The sequence below is a fragment of the Amphiura filiformis genome, chromosome 12, assembly GCF_039555335.1.
Source record: "Amphiura filiformis chromosome 12, Afil_fr2py, whole genome shotgun sequence".
NCBI classification, from domain to species: domain Eukaryota; kingdom Metazoa; phylum Echinodermata; class Ophiuroidea; order Amphilepidida; family Amphiuridae; genus Amphiura; species Amphiura filiformis.
Window position 1 is genome coordinate 4,068,432 of NC_092639.1, and position 20,436 is coordinate 4,088,867.

Sequence of the window (20,436 nt, forward strand, 5' to 3'; positions counted from 1 at the left end):
TTTTCAAACACGCCCCTGAATGAAACTCATGGGCAAGTACCCTTAAAGGTTGTTCTATCTTTAAGCCCGCAGTCTTCAAATCAAGAAAATCAAGATTCTACAAAGAATTAATGAATGGTTCATGAATGGTTTTCAAGGTTCGTTTATAGGATCTTAGCATTACTTTAGGGTCCTGTATACCTGAGACGAATATACCTGTAGGTATATTCGTCTCATCTGTATACAGGATTTGCACCTTTTTTTCAAAGAGCGTAGGCCTACTATAAACTTCAAATTTGGTAAGCATGGTTAGGGGCCTGGTCACCGGTGTCGTGTGCCAGACCCCTCTCATGATGAAATCGTAGTAGTATATATGAATATTAATGAACTCTACGTCATACGCGTCATACATTTTTTTAATAATCGACTCGTACAGATCGTGAATGATGTTATTAATAGATCTAGCTCGTCACCACAGTGAAATTAATTAACACACACACGGCGGTTGAATTTTAAACCACAGTATTATAGAAAAGTGTACTTTTGTTCCAGTTTCTAACCAGTAATTTCGGAATTCAAGCATTTTAAACAACAGTAAGTGTACATTTCGTCCAGTTTCTTACCAGTTGCAATGAATTATGGTAGTGTAAGCTTACCAATATTAATACCAAAAGCTGTGATAGTTTCTGCACTGTACATACTGTACAACTCTGTACAGTGTGAGTATGTACGCGAGTATAACAACTTGAGCAAGTCACAATATTTTCTCAAGTTGATTTATCCTTTCTATAAATAGCGACGTATACAGAAAAAATATACACAACCACGTTCTCCGAGTACTGTACATACTACATAGTATAATTTAAAACTCTAGTCCGGGACTCTAGCGGGGTACACCCATAGTATGTGTACATGGACCTAATCCATGGGTTCCTACAAGGCCGATGACTGGACCGATGACACACATTCGATAGGTGTATCGTATAATATGTGTGAGTTACGGCTTTTGACAATTGGCTCCCTAGTCCTAGCCCGAGGTACTCACACGTCCGTCACACTACGATTTCCACTAGGGGTAGCGGGGTGAATGACCCCTAAATTTAAAAAATATTAATTTTTCACCCTCTATTGGGAATATGTGCAAGCTCGGGGTGAAAACTGACCCTCTAGCTACTTTTGGACCGTACTCCTACCCCTGACTACACTGCAAAATATTTTTCACCCCCAAGATTTAATTTTCACCCCATGTATTTGGATTTTCTGCAAGCTCTGGAGTGAAAAACACAGGAAAACAACCCCCGACTTTTGGGCCTTAATGCTGTAGGCCTACCCCTGATTTTCTCTGTCCTTCTCCGTACGAAGGTCTGAGACTCCTGAGCATATCTGGTCCAGGGTACACATAAAATACCACGTTTTCTCATAAATACCACTTCCTACCATTCCTCGCGTGAAGATGAGACTTAAACAAAACATATTTGGTGCATGTTCGTAAATTTTGAGGATGGAAAATGTTTTGAATTCTTTCTATAAATAGATGCCGTCAGTGTGACGTCATCACCGCAACGTGAGTTCACGGTGCCCCGTTTTTACGTCCGTAGGGCATTCATGGCCCTAGTGAGGAAGGAACAGGGCCATGATGTTTCGGGCTACCCTAGTCCATACATTCGACATATAGCGGGGACTCTAGTCGTCTCTACAAATATGTCAATGACAGCAAGAACATGATGAAGTCTAACTTGGAATTTGCACATCATCTTGATCTTGATACTGCCCAACAGTCCTAGAGGAGTAAAACGGTTAGGTTGATATGCGTATGCATGCAAATTTTAGTCTATAGATTTCTTGTAGATGTTGGGTTATGTTGGTTTTAAATTGTGTGGGATCTATTATGTTTATAGGGGTACTACACCCCTAGCCAATTTTTTGCTTATTTTTGTGTTTTTCTCCAAAATCATAGTGCATTGGTGACAAGTAAGATATAGGGCCTAGATATGTATATTATAGAGACAAGGACTATAACTACTGCACTGAAAATTCAGCAACTCAAGGCAAGTAGTTATTGATTTATTGATCAAATATTGGTTTTCCCTAATTTTTGACTGTAACTCCACAACTGCTGTCTGTGCTGAAATAAAATTTCCAGTGTATATAGTCCTTGCCCCTATAATATACATATCTTACTTGTCACCAATGCTCTATAATTTTTGAGAAAAATGTAAAAATAGGCACAAAATTGGGCAGGGGTGTAAATACCCATTATCTACCATGTATCCACGACAACACAATACTATAGGGACTGTGCAATAATTATGTCTACACCCAGGGTGATGTCTACACCCTGGGCCCTTAATTACTTAGTAACTCGGGGTCTGAAACAGTAACTTGGACCCCGAGATAGTAACTCGACTTTAAGTAACTCGGGCCCCGACTTAGTAACTCTGGGTCTGAGATAGTAACTTGGGGCCTCGACTTAGTAACTCGGGGTCCGAGATAGTAACTCGGGGCCCCGTCTTATTAACTCGGGGTCCAAGATTGTAACTCGGGCCTCGACTTAATAACACGCAGGTTATGACGACACAGATCGGTCGAGCGACGTCGGGTCTGAGATAGTAACTTGGGGCCTCAACTTAGTAACTTGGTATCTGAAATAGTAACACGGACCCCAAGATAGTAACTCGGGGTCCGAGATAGTAATCCAGGCCGCCGACTTTATAACTCGGGGTCCGGGATAGTAACTCAGGGTCCGAGATAGTAAGTCGGGGCCCGACTTAGTAACTCGAGTCCGAGATAGTAATTGGGCCCGAGATACTACTTTGGGATCAAGATAGTAGCTCAAGGTCCCGAGATACTAATTCAGGGTCTGATATAGTAACTTCGGGCCCCGACTTAATAACACGGGCCCTTAGATAGTAACTCAGGGTTCGACTTAATATCTTGGGTCAGAGATATAATAACTCGGGGTCCGAGATAGTAACTCGGGCCTCAACTTAGTAACTTCGGGGTCTGAGATAGTAACACGGACAACGAGATAGTAACTCGGGGTCTGAGTTAGTAACTTGGGGGCTAACTTAGTAACTTGGGGCCCCAACTTAGTAACTTCGGGTACCGAGATAGTAACTTCGGGCTTCAACTTAGTAACTCGGGGTCTGAGATAGTAACACGGACAACGAGATAGTAACTGGTCTGAGTTACTAACTTGGGGCCTAACTTAGTAACTTAGGGCCCCAACTTAGTAACTCGGGGTCCGAAATAGTAACTTCGGGCCCGACTTAGTAACTTCGGGGTCTGAGATAGTAAACCGGGGCCTCGACTTAGTAACTCGGGGTCCGAGATAGTAACTTCGGGGCCTCGACTTATTAACTTCGGGTCTGAGATAGTAACACGCACCTCGAGATTGTAACTTTCGGGGTCCGAGATAGTAACTTTCGGGCCCCGACTTAGTAATTGGGGGTTAGAGATAGTAACTCGGGGCCTCAACTTAGTAACTTGGGGTCTGAGATAGTAACACGGACCCCGAGATAGTAACCCAGGGTCGAGATAGTAACTCGGCGCGTCGACTTAGTAACTTTCGGGTCTGAGATAATAACACGGACCGGAGATTGTAACTTCGGGGTCAAGATAGTAACTTCGGGGCCCCGGCGTAGTAACTGGCGGTCAGAGATAGTAACTTCGGGGCCTCGACTTAGTAACTTCGGGTACGAGACAGTAACTCGGGGCCTCGACTTAGTAACTTCGGAGTCTGAGATAGTAACACTGACCCGAGATAGTAACTTCGGGGTCCGAGATAGTAACTTGGGGCTTCGACTTAGTAACTCGGGTCTGAGATAGTAACACTGACCCGAGATAGTAACTTCGGGGTCTGAGATAGTAACTTCGGGCCCTGACTTAGTAACTTCGGGGTCCGAGATAGTAACTTCGGGGCCCGACTTATTAACTGGGGTCCGAGATAGTAACTTGGGCCTCGACTTAATAACTCGGGGTCTGAAACAGTAACACAGACCGAGATAGTAAATCGGGGTCTGAAATAGTAATTCAGGACCCCAATTAGTATCTCGGGCCCCAAGTTACTATCTCGGACTCCGAGTTACTAAGTCGGGGCCCGAATTACTATCTCGGACCCCGAGTTCCTATCTTGGGTCTGTGTTACTATCTCAGATACCAAGTTACTAAGTTGAGGCCCCAAGTTACTATCTTGGACCCCGAGGTACTAAGTCGAGGCCCCGAGTTACTATCTCTGACCCCCAGTTACTACGTCGGGGCCCCGAGTTACTATCTTGGACCCCAAGTTACAATATCAGGGTCCGTGTTATTATTTCAGACCCGAGTTACTAAGTCGAGGCCTGAGTTACTATCTCGGACCCGGGTTACTATCTTGGGGTCTGTGTTACTATCTCAGACCCCAAGTTACTAAGTTGAGGCCCCGAGTTACTATCTCTAACCCCTAATTACTAAGTCGGGGCCCCGAGTTACTATCTCAGACCCCGAGTTACAATCTCTGGGTGCGTGTTACTATCTCAGACCCGAGTTAATAAGTCGAGGCCCCGAGTTACTATCACGGACCCCGAGTTACTAAGTCGAGGCCCCGAGTTACTATCTCAGACCCCGAGTTACTAAGTCGGGGTCGAGTTACTATCTCAGACCCCAAGTTACTAAGTCGAGGCCCCGAATTACTATCTCGGACCCCGAGTTACTACCTCGTACCCCGAGTTACTAAGTCGGGGCCCTGAATTACTATCTCAGACCCCGAGTTACTATCTCGGGGTCCGTGTTACTGTTTCAGACCCCGAGTTATTAAGTCGAGGCCCCAAGTTACTATCTCGGACCCCGAGTTACTATCTCGGGGTCAGTGTTACTATCTCAGACCCCGAGTTACTAAGTCGAGGCCCCGACTTACTATCTCTGACCCCGAGTTACTATCCCGGACCCTGAGTTATAAAGTCCGGGGCCCGAATTACTATCCCGGACCCCGAGTTACTATATAGGGTCCGTGTTACTATCTCGGATACCAAGTTACTAAGTTGAGGCCCCAAGTTACTATCTCGGACCCCGAGTTACTAAGTCAAGGCCCCGAATTACTATCTCGGACCCCGAGTTACTAGGTCGGGGCCCTGAATTACTATCTCAGACCCCGGAGTTACTATCTCGTGGTCCGTGTTACTGTTTCAGACCCCAAGTTATTAAGTCGAGGCCCCAAGTTACTATCTCTGACCCCGAGTTAATAAGTCGGGGCCCTGAGTTACTATCTCGGACCCCGAGTTACTAAGTCGAGGCACCGAGTTACTAAGTCGAGGCACCGAGTTACTAAGTCAAGGCCCTGAGTTACTGTCTTAGACCCTGAGTTACTAAGTCGAGGCCCCAAGTTACTATCTCGGACCCCGAGTACTATCTTGGACCCAGAGTTACTAAGTCTGAGATACTATCTCAGGCCTATCTTGGACCCAAGATACTAAATCCGGGCCCGAGTTACTAACTCAGATATCGAGTTACTAAGTCGGGGCCCGAGTTACTATCTTGGACCCTGAGTTACTATCTCGGGTGCCGAGTTGAGGCCCCGGGTTACTAAGTCGGGCCCTGAGTTACTATCTCGGACCCGAGTTACTAAGTCGGGCCCGAGTTACAATCTCGGACACACAAGTTTTAAGGTGTATTTTGGACGAAAAGAATTCCCGGTTTCATCTCTACATAATCATATGACCTATTTTTTCGCGATTGCACGAACAAGTATACGTAATTCGTGGCAACACTGATTAGTGTATATTTCTATGCTGGGCTTTTTTCATGAGCCACTCCCGCTTAGGCGGAAGTACCTATACACCCTACGCAAGTCAATTGAAGCCGTACAATTTATCGCTAATTTGCGACCATAAAATTTAGACACTTCTCTTGTCTGTATTAGCATCAACTCTCTCATGTCACGTTTTCATGTCAGAAATTAACATAACTCCCGAAACCGAAAACAGAAATTATCTTCGTTCAACTTTTCAGTAGGCAACAAAAGACTAGAATAAACACTCTAGTGTATGCCACAACTTTATCATGCTCACAAGTGAAACAGGACATTGAAGTCCATGATTCCCATTGTGCTACATGTGTATACCACACTCTCATGTGTACAACAATATTATCACTATAGATTTCCATTGTGCTATACAACATTCCCATGTATACTACAACTTTTATCACAGGTGGAACAGAGTACTATAGATGATTTCCATTGTGCAATGCAACACTCCCATGTATACTACAACTTTATCACAGGTGGAACAGAGCACTATAGATGATTTCCATTGTGCTATACAACACTCCCATGTATACTACAACTTTGTCACAGGTGGAGCGGAGCATTATAGATGATTTCCATTGTGATATACAACACTCCCATGAAAACTACAACTTTATCACAGGTGGAACTGAACACTATAGATGATTTCCATTGTGTTAGACAACACTCCCATGTATACTACAACTTTATTACAGGTGGAACAGAGTACTATTGATGATTTCCACTGTGCTATACAACATTCCCATGTATACTAGGCTGCAACTTTATCACAGGTGGAACAGAGCACAAAGATGATTTCCATTGAGCTATACAACACTCCCATGTATACTACAACTTTATCATGGGTGGAACAGTGTACTGTAGATGATTTCCATTCAGCTATACAACACTCCCATGTATACTACAACTTTATCATGGATGGAACAGAGCACAAAGATGATTTCCATTGAGCTATACAACACTCCCATGTATACTACAACTTTATCATACAACCCTCCCATGTATACTACAACTTTATCATACAACCCTCCCATGTATACTACAACTTTATCATGGGTGGAACAGAGCACAAAGATGATTTCCATTGAGCTATACAACACTCCCATGTATACTACAACTTTATCATGGGTGGAACAGAGTACTATAGATGATTTCCATTGAGCTATACAACACTCCCATGTATGCTACAACTTTATCATGGGTGGAACAGAGTACTATAGATGATTTCCATTGTGCTATGGCTCTGGTTTTTTTAACATGTATCAAAAGTGTGAACTGAGAGGGTAAAAATGAAATTGACAGAAGACACTTAAAATATGTCATTTCTCAAAGCAGATGACTTGAATTTTATGAAAATACAAAACTTGGAGCTTAATTCTGTTCATTTGGTCTGTAAACTTTGTAGACCCTTTGGCCAAATGAGATTTTTTCATAAAAAAGCAACTTGTTGCCAAAGCTAGATATTGCTTACTGCAATGACCATTAGTTACCAAATTAGTTGTCATAGGAAAATAATGAATCCAAGTTATTATTGACCAAATATGGCCATTCTGCGATCACTTTTAGGTAACTTTTCAGGCATATGAAACTGAAAAATGGGCAAAATAGCAGGTTTGGTAGTCAAAAATATGCTCTAAATGTAATTAATTTCATCCACATATATTGCTAAACCATATGTGAACAAGGTAATGATAACCAAGTACTGACATATCAAAATAAGTTTGATAATGCCTTTATAGTAAAAATGTAACTCTAGATACTCGTGGGTTTCGGATGTTACATTATTTTGTTAACATGCATTATTTGCAGGTATCTGGCCCTATTTCTAAGCACATATTAGTTCAAAAATGTAAATGATAATCACTGTCAGATGATTAAACCTATCACTTGAAAATCTAATCATCATTAAATGATATTTTCATCTTACTGAAGAATATTTTTAATTTAAATGTATATACATGTACTGATATGGCATTTATTCATATACATTGTTACCCACATCCTTATTGTAAATGTGAACTGGACATCATAATAAACCAAATTAATTAGCTCCTGAAGCATTAAGTTGATAATACAAAGGGCTACACCTTTCTTACAATCATAATCAGGCTTTCTTTTACGTCTTCCCAACTTAAGAGTGTTTCGGATGTTACATTACGTTAACATGCAATTGCAATCTAATTTAACTTATTGAGGAAACATTTGGGACATTTCATTATTTTAGCATAATATCAATCACTTTGAATCAGAAAACCTGTTGAAATTATTCAAATGATTCAAAATATGTACAAATCGTGTATAATTAAAGGCAGTGATTCGGATGTTACATGATGTTAACATTTTTACAAAGTTTGATGGTTGGAAGTTGAATTAACAAACATGAGATCATTGCATACACAACAGGTATGTTGCCATGATGGACACTCAGAATTTTTTTAATGCAAGGCACAATCATTTATCATTTGCACACATATAAAATATGCAAAAACTGATCTTATTAAAACAGCTCATAAGTCTGTGTTAACAAATAATTCCCATGAAACTTGTTCTGTTGTAAGAGTATTTTTCTTAGTGGTTAATTTGTTTCCATTGATAATTTATTGTTTTATCGGACATAATGAAGCTGTATGAAGCATCGTAAGTATTTCTCCTGCTTCGTTTCTGGTATATGTGCATAGTAATTCCAATATAGGCCTAACACATGTACATACTTATATATTTTATGTTAAAATGATCACTTTTTTATGAAAATGCAGCTGTTTTCAATTTTGAAATAAATGATTATGACAAAATTGCTACTTAATTATTTTCAATAAGTTTTAGATATCATCTAATGCTAAAATATTATAAAGTTTATTGAAATTACAACTTCATTTTGGACTTGTTAACAAAAATGGGTAACATCCAAACACATTTTAAATCAAAGTATTTTGCTAGTGTAATGGAGAAATATTCAGTGTAAGTTGCTTTTCAAATTTAAAATAAATTTCTTAGGACATGTGTATATGTCAGTAATGAAATTAATTTGAAAGGAGTGACCCAAATTAATTATGTTGCTTTTTATCTTATGTGTTATGCATAGAGACAATAGATATTGTAGAGCTAACAACTTGTATTTTTTCCACTAGCAAGGTTTACAAAGGTGAAATGGAGTCAGCAATATTAGGAAAATGAGGATGTACACCATATTTACTAAAATTCACATTCATTTAAGTGTATATTCTAAAATCTTCTTACAATGCCCTGTTATTGGCCTCACTTTCCGTTAACATTTTGCCTTGTAACATCCGAAACAAACTTGACATGTTAACGGTTTGCACACTCAAAGAACAAACCTGGGTATGGTAAAAAATATTTCTACTATGGCCTTCCCATGATTTCCAATCCATTTGACCTTTTTATTCCCCCTCTAATTAAATTTCTTCAGCAAAATGTCACTCTTTCTGTCTCGGATGTTACATTTGATTCAGTATGTTACCATTGTTAACGGAAATGTTGTGTGGCCAACATTTTACATAAAGTCAAGAGGAAGTGAAATCATTTTCATTTAGATACTTGTTGTCATGTCTACTTCAACTTAATAATGAAAATTCAAAGCTAGTATTGTTCTTCACATAATTATAAGACAATATGTATTCTTTCGGATGTTACAAAACTGTTAACGGAAAATGAGACCCATTTAAGTATTGCTTCACCATAATTTGAAAACATTCAACCGATACAAAATTTGCACTTGCAATTATTTATATTGCCCTGAGGCAAACATTTAAAGTATTTGTGTATGTTTTACATGATAAAGCAATCACTTAGACCATGTTAAAAATAGAGCAAGATTGTTAACAGAAAATGTAACGTCCAAAATATAATTTTCAAGTGCTCAAAATTTTTTCATGTTAGAAATTATTTAGGTAAATCTTGGATTTCTTGGATCTTGTACTAACATGTATTCATAAAATATTGAACAGAATACTCAGAGCTGATCTGGTTTTATTTTGTAAACAAAACAAATTAGTCACTTTTGTTCGGTTGACAAATTTCCGTTAACAATTGGACATTTGGTCTTGTCACAAGTAAAGAAAGAAAACTGGGACAAATTTTGTTAAGCTATGGGAGATTAGCCTAGGTCTACACTACATAAAAATATAAAAAGTTATCCGGAAATAGGTCATGTGTTTCTGCTGGGGTCTCCCAAAGTGTCATTTAGCCTTTTGATACATGTTAAAAAAACCAGAGCCCTATACAACACTCCCATGTATACTACAACTTTATCATGGGTGGAACAGAGCACAAAGATGATTTCCATTGAGCTATTCAACACTCCCATGTATACTACAACTTTATCATGGGTGGAACAGAGTACAAAGATGATTTCCATTGAGCTATACAACACTCCCATGTATACTACAACTTTATCATGGGTGGAACAGAGTACAACGATGATTTCCATTGAGCTATACAACACTCCCATGTATACTACAACTTTATCATGGGTGGAACAGAGTACTGTAGATGATTTCCATTGAGCTATACAACACTCCCATGTATACTACAACTTTATCATGGGTGGAACAGAGCACAAAGATGATTTCCATTGAGCTATTCAACACTCCCATGTACTTAGTATACTACAACTTTATCATGAGTGGAACAGAGTACTATAGATGATTTCCATTGAGCTATACAACACTCCCATGTATACTACAACTTTATCATGGGTGGAACAGAGCACAAAGATGATTTCCATTGAGCTATACAACACTCCCATGTATACTACATCTTTATCATGGGTGGAACAGAGTACTGTAGATGATTTCCATTGAGCTATACAACACTCCCATGTATACTACAACTTTATCATGGGTGGAACAGAGCACAAAGATGATTTCCATTGAGCTATACAACACTCCCATGTATACTACAACTTTATCATGGGTGGAACAGAGTACTGTAGATGATTTCCATTGAGCTATACAACACTCCCATGTATACTACAACTTTATCATGGGTGGAACAGAGTACTATAGATGATTTCCATTGAGCTATACAACACTCCCATGTATACTACAACTTTATCATGGGTGGAACAGAGCACAAAGATGATTTCCATTGAGCTATACAACACTCCCATGTATACTACAACTTTATCATGGGTGGAACAGAGTACTATAGATGATTTCCATTGAGCTATACAACACTCCCATGTATACTACAACTTTATCATGGGTGGAACAGGACACTATCTATTGTGCTATAATGTAAATTATTTCTAGTGTCCTGTCCCTCCTGTGACAAAGTTGTGGTATACAAGGAATGTTGTATAGCACAATTAAAATTATGATTTAGGTGTCCCTTCCCACCCGTGACAAAGTTGTGGTATACAAGGAATGTTGTATTGTTTAAATCAAATCATCTTTACTATCCTATCCCACCTGTGACAAAGTTGCGGTGTTCATGGGTATCTTGTAAAGCACAATTTTAATCTTCTATATTTTACCCACATGTAACATTTATGTTTTTTGTGTTTTATATTTTAAAGAATGGTGCAAACTTCATGAAGTAAATGAACATGTGAAGCCATTGGCTGCGAGTTCGGGTGTCAGGGCATCTGATGTTTTGCAATTGATCTTCCTAGAGGTGAGTTAAGGTTTACACTATATGTTTTGGGCAGAATTTTCGGCCGAATGTTAAATAAGTTTAGCTTAGATTTGCAAGTTTCATAAATGAAAATTTGCAATTATTTCTTGATATTTCTTGATTTATTTTTTAATATATCTAAGCAATAGTTTTGCCATTTTAACCCTCCCAAAAAACATCATGCAAATGGGGTGGAAATGACACTACTTATATCAATCATTGGGATTTCCTTAATAAAACCAATACCATTCCTCATGTGTGTCAGCTTTACTTGTCTCAATATTCGAATGCAAATGCTGCTAGTTCATGCTACCATCTAACTCGCCTTATGAAAGACGTACATAGAACATATTGACCATTTTAGGTGGCATTTTGTCTATATGTATTTTCAGATAGCTAACTCAAATACTACACCTTACAGATACAATAGCTAGCTATGTCAAATCCATTATGTTCATTTAACTTAAATCAGCAAAGAAAAGTGTTTAAATGGGATTTTGTGAATTTGCATAAGTCAAGAAGCTGTTTTGAAAAATCACATCCTGTACGATAATTTTAAAGCAATTCTGTGCACAACACCATAGTTAAGTTTGCCACCTTAAATATCTACCGTATATAATATTTAAAAATTCTGTGACTTATTTATAATTCTATTACTCTTACGACCCATTATTCAAAATCGCGCACTGTGATTTGTTAAAACACGTCACACGAGAGCCCATTATTCTGCAATAATGGGTCAAGCGCCGTAACACACTCTACGCACAGCATTACGCTGTGCAATATTTCCGCGATACACGCTCCACCTTGAAGTAAACAACTGAAAATATTTGTGCCAAAAAATGATATTTTCTCTTTAAATCGCACTATTTTCTGGTAATAAAATAGAAATAAAGGGTGCAGCATTATCCTTTACACGCAAATAATGTGTCCTTGGCAGTAAAAACGTCTAAATAATGGGTGAGGACACATTATTTGGGTGTAAAGGATAATGCATTACCCTTTATTTCTTAAATAAAAGGAAGGTCTGAAAATGTTGTGTTAATTATTATTAATATTCATGTTATTCTCATTAATAACTTTTCTGCAGGCACTAGCACTGTCTAAGGAGTAAGGATTCCTTCAATAGTTTGCAGATTGAAGCAGCCTTTTAACAGGCAACAACACAAAGAACAAGAGAGTATAGAGAATCAAGAATGCAGCAAATAAGAACTGCCCTGAAGTCTTTGGATGTCATTATTGGAACTTAATAACAATCCATTGCCATAGTCCATTTGGGACAAGATCAAGGCACAAACCACCAGATAGTAGATGCCATGGTCCTTGAAACCAATTGATATTTTATGTAGTTGCTAATTTATAATAGATTACAGGGATACAATGTATATGATATGTGCAGCCACTGTCATCTGTGTATCAAATATAACACAGAGGTTGCATACTGGATTGCAGAGCTGGATTGATGGAATCATCGCCAACTGTTAGCATAGCAGGAGATAAGCTATGTGTATGATAATTTGATGCGCCAATAGAAAACTCTCTCTCCTCATCATTTAGCTTCCAGAGATTTTATGGTCATCCAGTGTTTTATTCAGTGATGCTAGATGAGGCTGTTTTCATGGAGTTTGGATAAGATACATTAAAATATCTGTATAACTGAATGTCATCACCGTAACATATAGAGAGGTTTCTTGATTGACAAGTGTATAATATTATGGTGAATGACATACATGTAACAGGGCCAATCATGGATCCTTGTGACAGGCTTTGTCGTCTAGATTTTAAAGGGGAGTGGTTACTCACTCTCTAGTATGATGCTAGGCGAGTGGTCAAATCATTCTCTAGCATGATTGCTAGGAGAGCTGTTAACATTGTATTTGAACACAGATATTGGAACATCTGTGATTTGAAGTGATGATTTTTATGTGAGCTGGCTATCTGGTGAATATAACTGGTATTACCATATAGTCACATAACAGTAAAAAAATAATTCTTAAGGTTGGTCTTAACCCTCAGGGAATTATGGGCCTCATAACTGCTAAATTTTTGGTCTTTTAAAATGACAAAGACTTGATGAATTCATATGCGAGGTCAAATTTGGGCAAAAATGCTCAGTTATGGAGAAAATTAAAAAACAATTTTACCCAAATTTTCATGGGCATTGTACCAAAAAAAATTCTTTACAAAATTAATTTTTTTAAAACCTATTTTTTATTCATTTTTTAAAATTTTGACCAACTTTGAGAAATTTTTACCAAAACTGGTTGAAAAATGCTCAATTTTGCCGAAAAAAAAAAAACATGAAAAAAAGCCTGATTTTTCGCTCAATTTTCATTTTTTTTTGGTGAAGTTGATCAAAATTTTAAAAAGTAAATGGTCCTAGATATCTATCGCTGGCGAAGTTACGTAATAATCGGATTAACTACCATAGCAATAGGTACAAACAATGTTTGATTATATCGCGCGGCACTACTACGTTCATGCGGTACCTCTGCATTGAACCATAGATGTCAAAGAAATGCTAATCACTTGCACCTGTAAGATTAGTCTCTTTGAAAAGAGCGGTATTGTATTCAATCTACTATATGATTGACGACAGGTGATGAGTGCAACCTGCTTGTAGTGCAGCGCGGTATATTCAAAATTGTTTGCACCTATTGCTATGGTAGTTAATCCGATTAATTACGTAACTTCGCCAGCGATATCTAGTTTTTTAAAATAAAAATTTTTACTGAAGAATGTTTTTGTTGTTGCCAAAAATAATTTGGGTAAAAAAATTGGTTTGAATGTAAAGGTTTCTTGATCAATTTTTATTAACACAACAATGAAATTCAGACATGGAACTTTCATAACTTTCAGCTAACTCCAATTAGGCTGGAATTAGCAAAGTCAAACACTGAAAGGGATGCAAATTATTATAATTATATTCTCACAGTACAGGGTGTCCCAGAAAACATCTCCAGAAATAGACAATATCATCAAAATATTTTAAAAGCAGTGGGTAGCTCATTGTGCACATTATACACAAATTTTATTTTAATTCGGTTGGCTGGATGCAAAGAAATGAGTGATTGATCACACAATGCACACATCAACAACTCATTCCAAGTTTGATTAACAGGCACTTTTGTCACACTTGCTCACCCCTTCGTAAAGTTTGTGTATCTCATTCAATTCAGTCCTCTGATCTATTTTATACGATGGTATTATGTTACTCATGCTTGCACTGAAGGTGAAAAACGTGAGTGAATATAACATTTGATCTGCCTTTACTTTGATACACAGTGCCTGAATTGTAAGAAACTTAACATGGATTGCAGAAATTGGATAGCTATACAATTAACAGATTTAATTCTTTACGCAATATGTTAAACTTTCAAAAACCCAAGAAATACATGATTAAGCTTAGAGCTTCTAATTTTTATACTGTGCTATATTATGTTTAATGTTTTAATTTTTTTAGTTAAAACTTTGCATTCATGGCAATATTTGAAGCAACATTTTGTCCAAGAAAACTTTGATTTTTGTAAGCTTTCCAGCTTTAATTCTTTGTGTTGTGCAATATGTTATATTGCAACTTTCCAAAGAACATGTGAGCCAAGAATGACAATGATCAAGTGCTTGTACATCTTTACGTGTAATTTTTGATACCATGCAACATTATGTTCAAATTTTAAAAGATTTACATTTTACATAGCCATTTCTTGGAAAATTCCAAAACATTAATTATTGTGTGAGAAAACTTTTTTGTCAGCTGGAATTCTTTATACAATAATTCTTTATGCAATAATTATATTAATATTAACGAAAAAATATATTTACAAGTACCAAGCACCATTTTAGATTCAAGCTTTAATATCACATAGTATTTTCACATTTTAACAAAAGTTTATTACATGTTTAGCAAAACACAGATTGTGTAAGAAGAATAAAAAGAATTTCACCAAACAAAACACAAAGTCAATTGATAAGCATTAGTGTGCATTGTGTTGAATGATCTTTCTTTCAAACTTAATGAAATGAATTGAGATGTATGTTATGTAATCGCTCATATCTTTGCAATCAGTCAACCGATTCAAGTGTGTAAGATGCAGAATAAGAGGGGCTACATGCTGTTTTTTATGTTTTGGATTTGGATGCTTATTTGTCAGCTTATGTCAAAATTCATTCACCTTGTAATCTTTTTCTGGAACACCCTGTATATTAATTTAATTTGCTAGGTAACAGTAAGGAACTTCTTTAAAAGTTTTGCAAATTTCAATCTGCATAATTAATTAGAGCTAATTTTGACTTGTCCAAAAATTAGTCATAATTGAAAATTATGCAGATTGAAATTAGCAAAAAGTTAAATGTAATGTGTTTCTAGATAGCCCTTACAGCTACCCACATTGCAACATTATAACATTTCCATTAGAGATAGAATTTAACTTCTTTTCCACAAAATGTTAGTTTTCACTGTCAGATATGTCCTCTTTTAAATTTGGCCTGAGCAAATGATGCAATAAAAAGAAAATCACTGTATAATACCAGCACATAAGCCGCCAATGTGAGCCACTCCTTCAAATGTGACTGGTGTCGGTCCCAAGACGCCTTGTATGGAGAGTATTGTGAACATTGTGTGTTAAGTTTTGAAAAACATGAGGTTGTTCTCCTCAGCAAATGTTACAATATGACCTGATTTAAAAAAATTGTCAAATCAGCAGTTTTTAGGTAAAAAAAATCCTTAAGATGGGTAGGGGTTTCAGATTGCCATCAGCACACCCCTGTTAAAATTTAATTTGAGCCCCCTCCCCCAACATTTTTTGTTTCAAATGAATGAGCATCAAGTCAGAGTGAGAATCTTGGATAAATCTGCCATATATGATTAAAAGTAAGTTTTATTCAAAGTGTCATATTAAGGGACTGTGTATTCTCAGAAATGCATTAATTAAAAGTGCTGTAACTTTAAATTAAACAAAATTTAATGCAAGTATATATTTTTGTTATGCAAAAAGTATTTTTTGAAGAAACTTCAAAAAGCACATTGTTTTGCCTTAAATTATTTGGAACACACTGTACCCAAATTTGTATTTCATGGGTTTTTGTAATTAGATACTCCATTCATGGAACAGTTTTTATGATTTGGATATTAGTCTTATTTTTGAATTTTCGTCTTATTTGGTTATTAATTCAATATAAGCCCTATTCTCGCTTTTAGGTTACAAAAAAAAACACCAAATCCAAATTTTGGATTTTTCCTTCCTATAGTGTGTTCCAAACAATTTTAGGCAAAATCATGAGGTTTTTTCTTATTTTCTTCAAAATTGTTCTTTTCACTCCAAATTTGTATTTATATTTAGATAATTTCCTTTCCAAAAATGTATACTTTTATCTTGGATTAGTAACTTTTGGGCCATTCCATTTAAAATCCACACCACCCCTGTGGAAGATTTAGCTAAAGTCTTTCAAAGAGGGAGTATGAGTTTTGAATAGAATAAACCATTGGGTAACTTCATTTGAAATACTCACTCCAGCTGTGGAAGATATAGGTAAAGCCATAATACAGAGGGGAGTATGGGTTTCAAAATGATAAACCCTGACCAGTTACATTTGAAAAACATACTCCCCAGTGGATTTCAACTGGAATACTAGCCCATTATGCATTTCTGAGAATGCACAGTCCTTTAAGGGGGTACTACACCCCCTAGCCAATTTTTTTTGCCTATTGTTGTGGTTTTCTCGAAAATTATAGCGCATTGGTGACAAGTAAGATATGTATATTATAGGGGCAAGGACTACAACTACTGCACTGAAAATTCAGCAACTCAAGGCAAGTAGTTATTGATTTATTGATAAAATATTGGTTTTCACTCATTTGTGACTGTAACTCCACAACTGTTGTCTGTGCTGAAATAAAATTTCCAGTGTAGCAGTTGTAGTCCTTGCCCCTATAATATACATATCTTACTTGTCACCAATGCTCTATAATTTTTGAGAAAAATGCAAAAATAGGCACAAAATTGGGCAGGGGTGTAGTACCCCTTTAAATATAATAAATTAAATGAAAATATAAATCATAGTCAATTGAAAACATACCAGTTACATTAAATATCATTTATAGAAAAATAAAGTTATCTATTACTTGACTGAGTTTGTGTACCAAACCAAATTTGATTGATGGGAACAAAGAAAAATATTGTTAGTAAATTGCATGTGTATGTATATTGTGACATGCATACAAACAGATGGTTGAGTGGTTCTAATAATTGCACAAGTACATGATTGCTATTATTGTATGTAAACGAGAAATTATGTAACTTTTAGTATTTCAATTTTAAGTGTTCTATTATGATGCTATAATAATAAACAGTTCAAGAGAGAAATTAAACATTAGCCAGTGTAATTATTGCATGTTTTACTGTCTCTTACCAGGTATCATGACTATCATCAGGGTTATAAATATATTCACCAGTGTTGCAATATGTCGGCAAAATTCATGACATATTTTTTTTTGTTGAAAAAGGCACAAAAATCATGGAAAAGTTCAGGGAGGAGACTGGATGTGATATGTCTATTTTTGACATCACTATTGGGTCACTATCATGAAATCTTCACAAATAATTAATTCTAAATCATAAAATGTGTTATGTGTTTGCTAAATCAAAATAATTATGTTATTCCAAAACCACTTTCAGCATTGTAGTTTAAATAAGGCTTGTGCTTTCATAATGCGTGTCCTGTACTGCCTTGAAAAGTCATGAATTTTGGTTTAAATTACAAACATTTCATAAATAAATGTGGAATGTATTGTTAATTGAAATTCAAAGAGAAAGTGACCATCCAAACTTGTTAAAGACAGGCATTCAAGAAGGAAGCAATATATCAGATCAATAATGGGTGTTTGGAGGCCAATGGAAGTACTATGACTACCACAAACAAAATTGATGGATACAAATGAAAACCCAGCCCATCCCCAACATGGCATTAAACCTAGAATCCGTACCCTAAAAACCCAACCTGAATTACCTTAAACCCCAAACAGTACCCTTAAACCCAACAAACACGTACCCTTAAAGCCTAACTACTTGTACCCTTAAACCCTAACACGTGCCCTTAACCTCCAAAACGCAGGACTAACCTTAAACCCCAACACTTACCCTTAAACCCAAACATGTACCTTTAAAATTCCCAACAAGTTAGCCCTAACCTTTAAACCCAAACCCAACCTACCTGTACCCTTCCTTAACCCCCCAACATGTAGGCCCTGGTCCCCAAACTATATGTACCTATATGTCCAACAAGTCAGACCTACCCTTTAAACCCAAACCCAACCTGTAGGCCTACCCTTAAACCCCAACACGTAGGTACCATTATTCCCCAAACTGCACCTTTAAACCCCAACACGTAGGCCAAGGCCTATCCTTAAACCCAACCTGAACTGCCTTGAACCCCAACCAGTTCCTGAAACCCAACATACAAACATGTACCCTTAAAGCCCAACCGCATGTACCCTTAAACCCCGACATGTACCCTTAACCCCCAAACGTAGGCATACCCTTAGAGCCCAACATTTACCCTTAAACCCCAACATGTACGTGTACCTTAAAAACTCCCACAAGTCAGACCTGCCCTTTAAACCCAAACCCAACCTGTAGGCCTACCCTTCCCTAAACCCCAACATGTAGGCCCTTGTCCCCAAACTGTAGACCTATACGTAGGCCTAACCCCAACATATGTACCTTTAAAACTCTAACCTAAAGTCAGGCTTGCCTTTAAAACCCAAACCCAACCTGTAGGCCTACCCTTAAACCCCAATATGAAGGCCCTGCCCTAAATCCCCAACCTGTACCTGTAGCTGTAAACCACAACACATGCCCTTAAACCCCATGACATCTACAGAAACTCCAACATGTACCCTTTAAACTCCAAACCAACCCCCTGAAACCCATGTAGGGACGCGTACCTTTAAAATGCCCCATCCATTACCTGACACACAATGACAGGCCAGATCATTTTGGAATTTGGAAACCACATAGGCTTAATTCTGTGGCATAGTTTAAAAAACACTGAAATATTGTCTAAAAACGTGACAACAGCGAGCAGGAAATTGTGCATACTATTTGCCACCGTTTTCCTATTGTTTTTCTGTGCCTTTTATGAAGTATAATATTGCAAGATGCCCAAAACACACGTGCCTCCTATTTTTCTGTAGGCCAATGCTCTTTAGCCTGGCTTCAACATTTTGTTTGAGCTTGGTCATATCAAGACCCAAGCGTGTCTCTCACGGAACGACCATTTAAACAAACAAACGAAAGTAGGCCTAAATATTATACCACCTATGGCTAGAATTTTCTTTGGATGTGGGGATCCAAATTTACAAAAAGTGAGCGTCAATGAAATTGCGACACCCCCTCACCGATACACCTACTTACCCCTGCGCTAAAATTTTATTGAAATCAGTCTTTTTGAATAAATTAAACACACTATCTGTGGTCATTTGTGACTCTCTATATTTTGGTCATCAATTTGTTTTTCTTTAAAACCTCCCCGCCCCCCCCCTCCGTATAATTGGGACCCACCCCTTTCCGAGAGAGCCCCTAAGCCCTAAACACAGATCCCATGCAAGTATCAATCCGGAGCAGACGCCAGTACCAATCTGTTAAATACAGCCTTGGATACCTTCATCAAATGAACGGGTTATTTTCTCCTAACATTATGCAAATACGAAAATACCAACATGCAAATTAACCTCAATGCACACCGAGTGTATATAAGTACTATCACCATGATATCATAGTATAATACGACTCTGTCACGGTCAAAACGTGATGAACCACTGGTTTTTCATGGCAACGGGATCATCGCGCAGCACCGGGCCCACGGGACACGCCTACGCATAATAGGTTACAAGCTTTCCACACCGCTCTGATGGGTTACGCGCTTTATCTGCATATGCGCAAAAGCTCGAGGGCGCACACCACTAAATAATCTTCCCATTGAAACACGTGTAAAAACACCGGTTTTCTTTGCTCATTTTGAGGCCTTTTGGGCTCGTTTTAAAA

At 37.6% G+C, this 20,436-nt stretch overlaps 1 long non-coding RNA gene across 1 annotated transcript; it reads left to right on the plus strand.

The window, feature by feature from the left end:
- Positions 1-403: 403 nt before the first annotated feature.
- LOC140165678 (uncharacterized) lies at positions 404-13,579 on the plus strand. The gene is made up of 3 exons (XR_011860752.1): positions 404-573; positions 11,298-11,395; positions 12,486-13,579. It is a non-coding gene; the product is annotated as an uncharacterized lncRNA (long non-coding RNA).
- Positions 13,580-20,436: the final 6,857 nt, after the last annotated feature.